The 8,885-nt window shown below is 38.2% G+C and overlaps 1 long non-coding RNA gene across 1 annotated transcript; it reads left to right on the top strand.

Annotated features, from left to right (window-relative positions):
• The first annotated feature begins 1,781 nt into the window (after window positions 1-1,781).
• LOC149501419 (uncharacterized) lies at window positions 1,782-5,204 on the top strand. Its single transcript, XR_016324185.1, has 2 exons — window positions 1,782-3,519; window positions 4,853-5,204. It is a non-coding gene; the product is annotated as an uncharacterized LOC149501419 (long non-coding RNA).
• The last annotated feature ends 3,681 nt before the right edge of the window (window positions 5,205-8,885 follow it).

Below are 8,885 nucleotides of genomic sequence, written 5' to 3'. Positions count from 1 at the left end.
GACCTTAGAACTTATATCTCAAGGTGGGTGGCGGCATTTACGTTGTAGATGTCTATGGACTCCAGTAACCACTTAACACCATGGGCTGTGAGCTTGTCCATCGAACTAAGCAATAAAAAAATTAAAAAAACACGTATTGGTCAAGTAATCGAATCGTAAGTGTACTAATCTAACCAGGTATGTATAAATAATTAGATGAAGGAAAAATCGAACTGTCAATGTATACGGAAAGCAGGAGATGCGCCAGGAATTCAAATAATTTTGTCATGATCACGACCATGAACGTATGTATGTGATATGAAGATTAATATTATAGTAGGTCGGTAGAGTTTTTCCAGAAACGATAATCCTGGAGAGTATTTCCTGATAAATAGCTGCACGATTCTGCGCGGGGCATAAACAATGTTCATGGACATATAACCATGTCAATAACCAACCATTTGCTGCTGTAGTAAGCGACATGCAAAAAAAAACCTACAAGATGTATTAAAATTAGACTCTTGTTTCAAATGTATTTTATCTAAAATGTCATGATAAGATGCTAATTTTTTTATCTTCAACAAGTAAATGCCTTTTTAAGGCGTCTTGCACGAAGTCATGAAAATTTAAATTTAATAGCAGATAAATATTTTTGTTGAAACGTTTCAGTTTTTTATTTTACTCGTTGTAGATCAGAAATCGCCTAAAAATCACTGAAAAAAAATCGGTTTTTGGGGTCATTTTTGATTGTGACACTTTTTTCGGTCTAGTTCCTCAGCCTGCAAACAAAACGTGCGATAAGGAACATCGTTCCAAACATGAATAGTATAATAGTAGCGCTGACCAACTGTTTAATGTTAACAAGTGATCATTTCGACTAATGGAGAGTTAGGCTCGCATACAAATTACAGTAGGCCATATTCACATGCAGCACGTTTCTGCGCGCCTCCGTAGCAACCTTCGGCATGCAAGATGAATTGTCACTAGCTTTAGTTATGATAAATGGAAGGAAGTTGACAATACAGAATTCTTATTGCATTTAATACAGAACCGAGTATCTATACTAATATATAAATCTACAGTGGTTTTTACGGATGTTCCCTTATAACTACTGAACCATGCATCCGATTGACTTGAAACTTGGTATCCATGTAGAAAATACATGTACTTAATGGATAGACTAATATTTATATGAGTGTTGGACTCCTTACACCAGTTGCGGGGGCGTTAATGATGAGAATCTTTGTGGGGCTGAGAAATAATAATGTTAATTTTAAATGTCCAGCGAAGCGGACGGGTACAGCTAGTCGAATTATAATTTTGAAATACAACCAAAGTTCGTATGTGATGATAGGGAGTAGTTTGAACATCGGTATTGCTATTATCATCAAATCAATGGAGCGAAGGAGTCATGCGCAGTACAGAGGATGTCCAGTACAACTGCTTTGTTTATTTTTTTATTTTTAATACACTTTTATTAGCTTCAGACGTATGAATGTTAGTATGTAACGGAATCTTTGAACATGATTTTGACCCCCTTCAAAACGTTGGGTTAACTCGAAATTTGGCATACTTATTAAGGACCGATGACAATTCAGTATTTAAAAAAAAATGGAAACATTGAAATTCAACTAAAAAATGAAAAATAAATAATAGTTTAAAAAAACTAAAAAAATACGCTTTTATAGAAAATCCAACTAAAAAATAAAATTTTTTTTTTAATAAATTTTAATTAAAAATAGTGTAAGAAAAAATGATTTTATTGTAAAAAAAACGTGGGGTTTCCTATAAAAGCGTTTTTTTTTGTTTTTTTTAACTATTATTTATTTTCATCCATCAATTGGCAGCGACATCCAAGCAGTGACCTATGTATATAGCTTCCGGTAAACATTTAAAACCAGAAGTGGTTCATTCATTAAAAAAAACTGCTCGGAAGTAATCGGAAATTCATTCTACAGATTCTGCAAACATCACTCCGTATAATGAATGATTCGTGAAATTAAAATTTAAACGTATTTAAGTCTAATACTGATATAATCAATTAAGAATTACTAATTGATTTCTGATTAAATAGCGTTGATTTCTTCCGAGGTTTCTGTACTATTAAGAATTCAAGCATACTACAGTAAATTAAAAAAAAAACAATCCAATAGCATCGACAACATAATTATCTTTTAACCAAAGTCACAGACCTGAACAATATGTATTATTAATAACAATTATCAGCAAATGAAATATGATGACGCTTGACAGCATTTTCGCATCATAAATTTATTTTAAATAAAAAAATAGAATGAGAATATCACAAACCTAGTAAACCTTTTGATTGGAACATGAAAGGTCATCTAGTCAATTTATTTTCTGTATTTAACGTTCCTTCGGGATCCCATGTACTGTAATGTGACTGATTTAGCCGTTTAGTATTTTATCAAGTGTACAAATGCAGAAAACTGGAACAAAATAACGGGATTTGCTTCTTAGGTTCCTCCAAAAAATTCATTCATTCCAGTCTTAGTATATAGTCGCGATTAAAGACTTTTTAAAATATTATTAGAACAACTAAGATCGGCTAAAAGGTCGAGTAACTAGTGGCTGTTAAGAATTATAATTGTTAAAACCAGAATCACATTCTTTGGTACACGACATGAAAGACATGTTAAAATACTATCTATACTTGCCTTCTATTTATTTGTGCTACAAATTACGAACACTTTACAATTTTACGGGCAATAAAACTATTATTCTAATGTAGTGTTGTGACATTGACCTCGTGTATTCGGGATTCTCATTGTACTGACTCCACTAACCGCTTAACGTGTGGTGGATAGGTAATTCTAACCTAACTGTTTCTTTACTATTTACTCTTAAGCACTATCAAAATAAGTTTTTACTGGTGGTAGGACCTCTTGTGAATTCGCACGGGTAGGTACCACCACCCCGGCTATTTCTGCCGTGAATGCGTTTCGGTTTGAAGGGCGGGGCAGCCATTGTAACTATACTAAGCCCTTAGAACTTATTTCTCAAGATAGGTGGTGGCATTTACGTTGTAGATGTCTATGGGCTTCAGTAATCACTCAACACCAGATGGGCTGTGAGCTCGTCCACCCAACTAAGCAATAAATAAGAAAAAATAGTTTATTCTAGTCTAGTTCGTTATTACAATATTACTTAATGCGAAGTGATATCAAATAATTACTTTATCAACATAATTTATCATGCGCATGACATGCAGTTACGTGGGTACTAGTATTTATAGGAGATTAATATTTCACTCAGGTACATTAATAATGGCGACGTTAGTAGATACGGGAAGGGATTAAATGCTTTTGCTTAGGTGGAATGTAAAATAAATAGTTGTGCTATAACTATTTATTATAATATTAGTTATAATAACGATAGATATATATAATAAATAGTTATAGCACAACTATTTATTATTATTATTATTTTATTCTGCATTAGAAGCTGTGTTTTTATTTTTCCACAACACAAAAGACTTGATTTGATTGCGGTAAGGGAAGTTGAGTTCGAAATCGGACGGTCAGTATTTTTGGTGAAGGCATTATTTTATTTTCTAGTCTAGGTGCTTGTTCTTGGCTACTCACCCTCATCATCTCAGCCTGTCCACTGTCCACTGCTGAACATAGGCCTCTCCAAGTGATCACTTGCATCCAACGTGACCCTGCGGTTCTTACCAGGTCGTCGGTCCATCTCGTAGGTGGTCGTCTTGGCTAATAATTCCGATAAAAAACCCTAACTCGGAGTCTTTGCGTCTCTATGAGGAGCAAGTCGCCTCCCGGTGATGGTCACGGGACGACCTGAAGGGGTTAAGGCAGCGCCGCACGCTACCATTACTAGCGCGCTCGCACCACGAGATTGGGATGTCGTTGTCGTCGTCGGACGTACTATGAGACGACTGAAGACTAACCCGCTTGGTGGTGTATGGGCTACGGCAACGTAAAGCCGCCGTCACCCGAAACATGTCTTGTCGGATCCCCCGGATTCACTCTCGGTGCTTTTAGACCCCTCAAGCACCGGTCATCATCCTCGTCAAACTCGATTTCGAAGATTTCGACGAGCGAACTAACCCATAGACACAGCCCGCTGAGTTTCTCGCCGAATCTTCTCAGTGGGTCGCGATTCCGATCCGGAAGTAGATTCTGCGAAGCACTGATCTTGCTAGGGCCACTGTTAGCAGCACTCCGGTTTGAGCCCCGTGATCTCACCTACTAGTTAAGGCTACGCTAAAATAGCCTCTCAAGGCTATCAACTTAGGTAGGAAAAAAAATTACCAAGTTATGAATACGTTCCTAACTCGCGTTCACGAACAAATTTTATACAATATTTTGAAAGATGGATCAGGCGCTGTACAAAAACAATTGAAACTTGGATCTCATGTCTCGAGCTGGATGGCTGCAATAATGTTTTGATGTCTATATGGGCTCCTGTAATAAATTTTGTACCAGTTAATCGTGCGTTTGACTGACCTTCTGTTGTTCTACCGGTCCGGGCATAGCTGAAATGGCCTCTTAGGCTACCAGTGACTAGTTAGGGAAAAAAAGGTGGTGTATAGTCTTCCGACAGGCTGGTTTTTACGCAGCGTGGTATTCCGGAACACCAGCAGCACCACCCGGGCAACATCAGCAGACTGCCCTCAAACTTCGTTTGGAGAAGAACATGTAAAAGCGCTCAAAATCGTCGCGATAATCAAACAAGTCTATACATCTACTAAATAAGAAAGTTGCTTTGACCGTCGTCTTCTGACTAGATTCTAGAATTTCTGTACCTAACACTTATCGAAGCAGGTCAAACTATTTTAGAAGAATGAATTCCGCGAAAGCTCATAATGAGATAACTATTTAATCATTTCTAGGATGTTTCAATTTGAGCGACGGTATCGGCCGCGATGTCATTGGGTTACAGCCGACCATTAAAAGACAATTATTTTAATTCTCTTTTAACCACTGATTTATGGAGTTTCAACGGCTGTTAAACAAATCATAGAAATCGTTGAAACGAATTGTTTGCGGTTGTCTGCGCCAGTACTTCACATACGAGCGGGGACTACGAGGTCTGCGGGGGGGTCCAACCACCACCACGGCATCGACGACACAGCGACACAGAACACTACTGGAACGATATAGAATCGCACGCGCGACTCGCGGCTAATATTGCATTAAAACTTTATATACAGTCCACTTAACAATAAAACCTCAAGAACAAAACCTTTATTTTACTGAGCTAACGAACAGCGGTACTTTTCACTGTCCCTCGTAAACGCGTAATTGACTATATTTTCGGACAAGAATCTCTTACGGACCACTTGTTTATAGCAGTACAATGCGAGGCGCGAATATCGAAAGCTAGCTATGCAGTTTTCAGTCTTATCACTATTTAGTTAAAACTCGAATTGAGCAGAAATCATGATCAAATCTTACTTATCATGAACTCATCTGATGCTTGATGGTCAAAGAAAATCATAGACACAATATTATGATTAGAGATGCGACGTGGTATACTTCAGTATTCTTATCCATTTTTTTTTATTTCACCTTTACGAGCCTTTACTGAAGTCAATAAAAACCTAAAGTATGCTGGCTGGTAAGTAGGCTGCTTATGCAAGTTAAGCTAGTGGCGATTTTTTGGTATCTAGTATTGTGAATTCTGTGAAATGAGGTTGGCCATATGCCCATCAGACGTCGATAGCAATTAATAAATAAAAATTTTGACCTTATTTGTACTTGAATTTGTAAACCGCCACACGGTTGTTAAATCACACATGTTGCGCCAACAGCGGAAGAGTTGTCAATTGTTTTCGCCAATCGATCGGCAGCTCTGAACCATTTGTAGTAATACGAGGAAGCCCTAGCCGATATAAAGAAATGTTTGTCCCTCGGATATCCTCGGCATCTCAGATACAAAGTTTACGAAAGAACCTCATAGGATGTTCGGCCCCCGGCCAGAAAAATAATAACGGTTACCAGAACCCCTATACCTGCTCTTAATTCTAGAGCTACAGGCGTTTAATAATTGTGTTAATGGATCTGCAAGGATTCCTTAAGGTGTAACTTACCTAAATATACATGTGGTTTTATCATTTTTAGGAAGGCTCAATTATGTTATAAACCGGGACGAGCGAAGCGGTACTTCACGCCTGGACAAAGACTTGCTTTATAAAGCACAAGTCCGGCCTCGCATGGAGTACTGCTCCCATCTCTGGGCCGGGGCTCCCAAATACCGGCTTCTTCCATTTGACTCCATACAGAGGAGGGCCGTTCGGATTATCGATAATCCCATTCTCTCGGATCGTTTGGAGCCTCTGGGTCTGCGGAGGAACTTCGGTTCCCTCTGTATTTTATACCGTATGTTCCATGGGGAGTGCTCTGAGGAATTTTTCGAGATGATACCAGCATCTCGTTTTTTACCATCGCACCGCCCGCCACCGGAATAGAGTTCATCCATACTACCTGGAGCCACTGCGGTCATCCACAGTGCGTTTCCAGAGATCTTTTTTGCCACGTACCATCCGGCTATGGAATGAGCTCCCCTCCACGGTGTTTCCCGAGCGCTATGACATGTCCTTCTTCAAACGAGGCTTGTGGAGAGTATTAAGCGGTAGGCAGGGGCTTGGCTCTGCCCCTGGCATTGCTGAAGTCCATGGGCGACGGTAACCACTCACCATCAGGTGGGCCGTATGCCCGTCTGCCTACAAAGGCAATAAAAAAAAAAAAAAAAAAAAAATAGCTTTTCCTGCCTATTTCTGCCGTGAAACAGTAATGCGTTTCGGTTTGAAAGATGGGGCAGCCGTTTTAACTATTCAGAGGCCTTAGAACTTAAATCTCAAGATAGGTGGCGGCATTTACGTTGTAGATGTCTACGGGCTCCGGTAGACGCTTAACACCAGGTGGCCCGTGAGCTCGTCCACAAACCTAAGCAATAAAAAAAGAAAAACAAAAGGTATGGAGCCCAATGCAATGATTGAAAATCCCTAACCGCTTGTGAAAAGATACATTCTTAAAAGGTGACTTGCTTCTTTGAGCAGGCTTAAGGACCCCGTTGTAACCGTACACGTCGAACTCGGCAAAGGGTTCGACATGCAACCTAACCCATGCATAAGCCCGCTGAGTTTCTCGCTGGATCTTCTCAGCGGGTCGCGAATTCGATCCGGTAGTAGATTCATTCGCGAAGCAGCTGCTCTTGAGTTGTTAGGTCTTCTTCGGAGGCGCTCGGGTAGCTGTTAGCAAATCTCACCCCTCCTGGCTGAGCCTTTGGTCGCCCACCTGTTCTGGTGAAACTGGAAAAGCCTCCGGACTACCAATAATTCTTCAATCATAAAAAAAAAAGACATGCTTCTTATAAATCTTGTACTGGTACTTAACCGATAATTTAAAAATGAATAAACAGGCTGGTGGATTAAAAATAAAATTTTTAGACAGCAATCAAAGGTAAATTTCTCATTTTGGGCTATGCGTTTTTCAATAGATACATATACACATTTAAAGTATTTTTAAAAACTAATGGAATACATTTTAAATTTGAATTACCTACCTACTAAAAAATTCTAACTACACAAATGCTTCAACTAATGCATACTACAATAATAAATGTGAAGAAAGTGATGTTTATCTTGTAGCAAAAAATATGGAATAAAACAACATAAAAATCGAGACGAACAAAACCAGAAAATTAATTTTATTGCTAATTGAAATACAAACTCCAAGAATAATAGTCCACTTGCATCACAACTGAAATGATTATATGGCAATTATTCATTTAATAACATAATGAACAACAATAACGATCTAAACCGCCTTAAACATTTCCACGTTTCTCGGAAGACGATGTACATGAAGATAGTTTATTATCTGCGTCAGATTCTAGAAAAATCTTTAAGATTCCAATTCCAACTCTGACGTGAGTAGATAATTATGTGGTTTGTCCTACGTTTTTATTGTTATCAAGTAATTTCGATTCTTGAATTTTAGAATTAGTATGAGCTGATAGTTAAGTATATAAAAATTTTAATCATACCTAGCATTAAAAAACTTTATCGTAAAATGTTTAGTTCGCTCGCATTGCATTCCATTCATTCCCAGCAAACGTCCTTAGATGTTTGATGAATGTGATCCTCACTCACATTCCAATATTTTAATGTTAGTGTGGTCTAGAAAACATGGAGAATAAAAAAGCGTTCGACAAATATTTCTTAGAATTTTTTGTTAGGGTACGGGAAAACCAACCTTTTCTATATAACTCAGCTGCCAAACAATGCAGATTGTTATTACATCAAAAGAAAAAAGACTCAGCTGATTAATTAATTGCCTTTATTTCGTCTGTCAGTAAAATGTATATTTATTTTATACATGAACGGTTTCCCTGTACTCAGAACTTGGTCATGGTCGAAAATTTGTTTGGCGACAAAGCTCCGTATCTTGGAAATCATTAGCGGTTCTCGGAATAGGGATCTTAGTGGACAAGACTCTGTGACGAATCGATTCGACTCGCCTAACTTTTAAATGGCTAGCAACTTATTGTCTTTGATATATGTATCTGTAAGCTATAAAGCGATAGCAATCTAAAAGTATGTGTAATCTATACTAATATATAAATCTACAGTGGTTTTTACGGATGTTCCGTTATAACTACTGAACCATGCATCCGATTGACTTGAAACTTGGTACCCATGTAGAAAATACATGTACTTAATGGATAGGCTAATATTTATATGAGTGTTGGACTCCCTGCACCAGTTGCGGGGGTGTTCATGATGGGAATCTTTGTGGGGGTGAGAAATAATATTGTTAATTTTAAATGCCCAGCGAAGCGGATGGGTACAGCTAGTGTATTATAAGTCCTGACTCGTTTTACGATATCTGTCATATGTCATAGAGGCATGCCTCTCAAGC

The sequence above is a fragment of the Bombyx mandarina genome, chromosome 15 (genome assembly GCF_030267445.1).
Source record: "Bombyx mandarina strain Sakado chromosome 15, ASM3026744v2".
Taxonomy (NCBI): Eukaryota; Metazoa; Arthropoda; class Insecta; order Lepidoptera; family Bombycidae; genus Bombyx; species Bombyx mandarina.
This window is presented reverse-complemented; position numbering and strand designations above follow the sequence as displayed.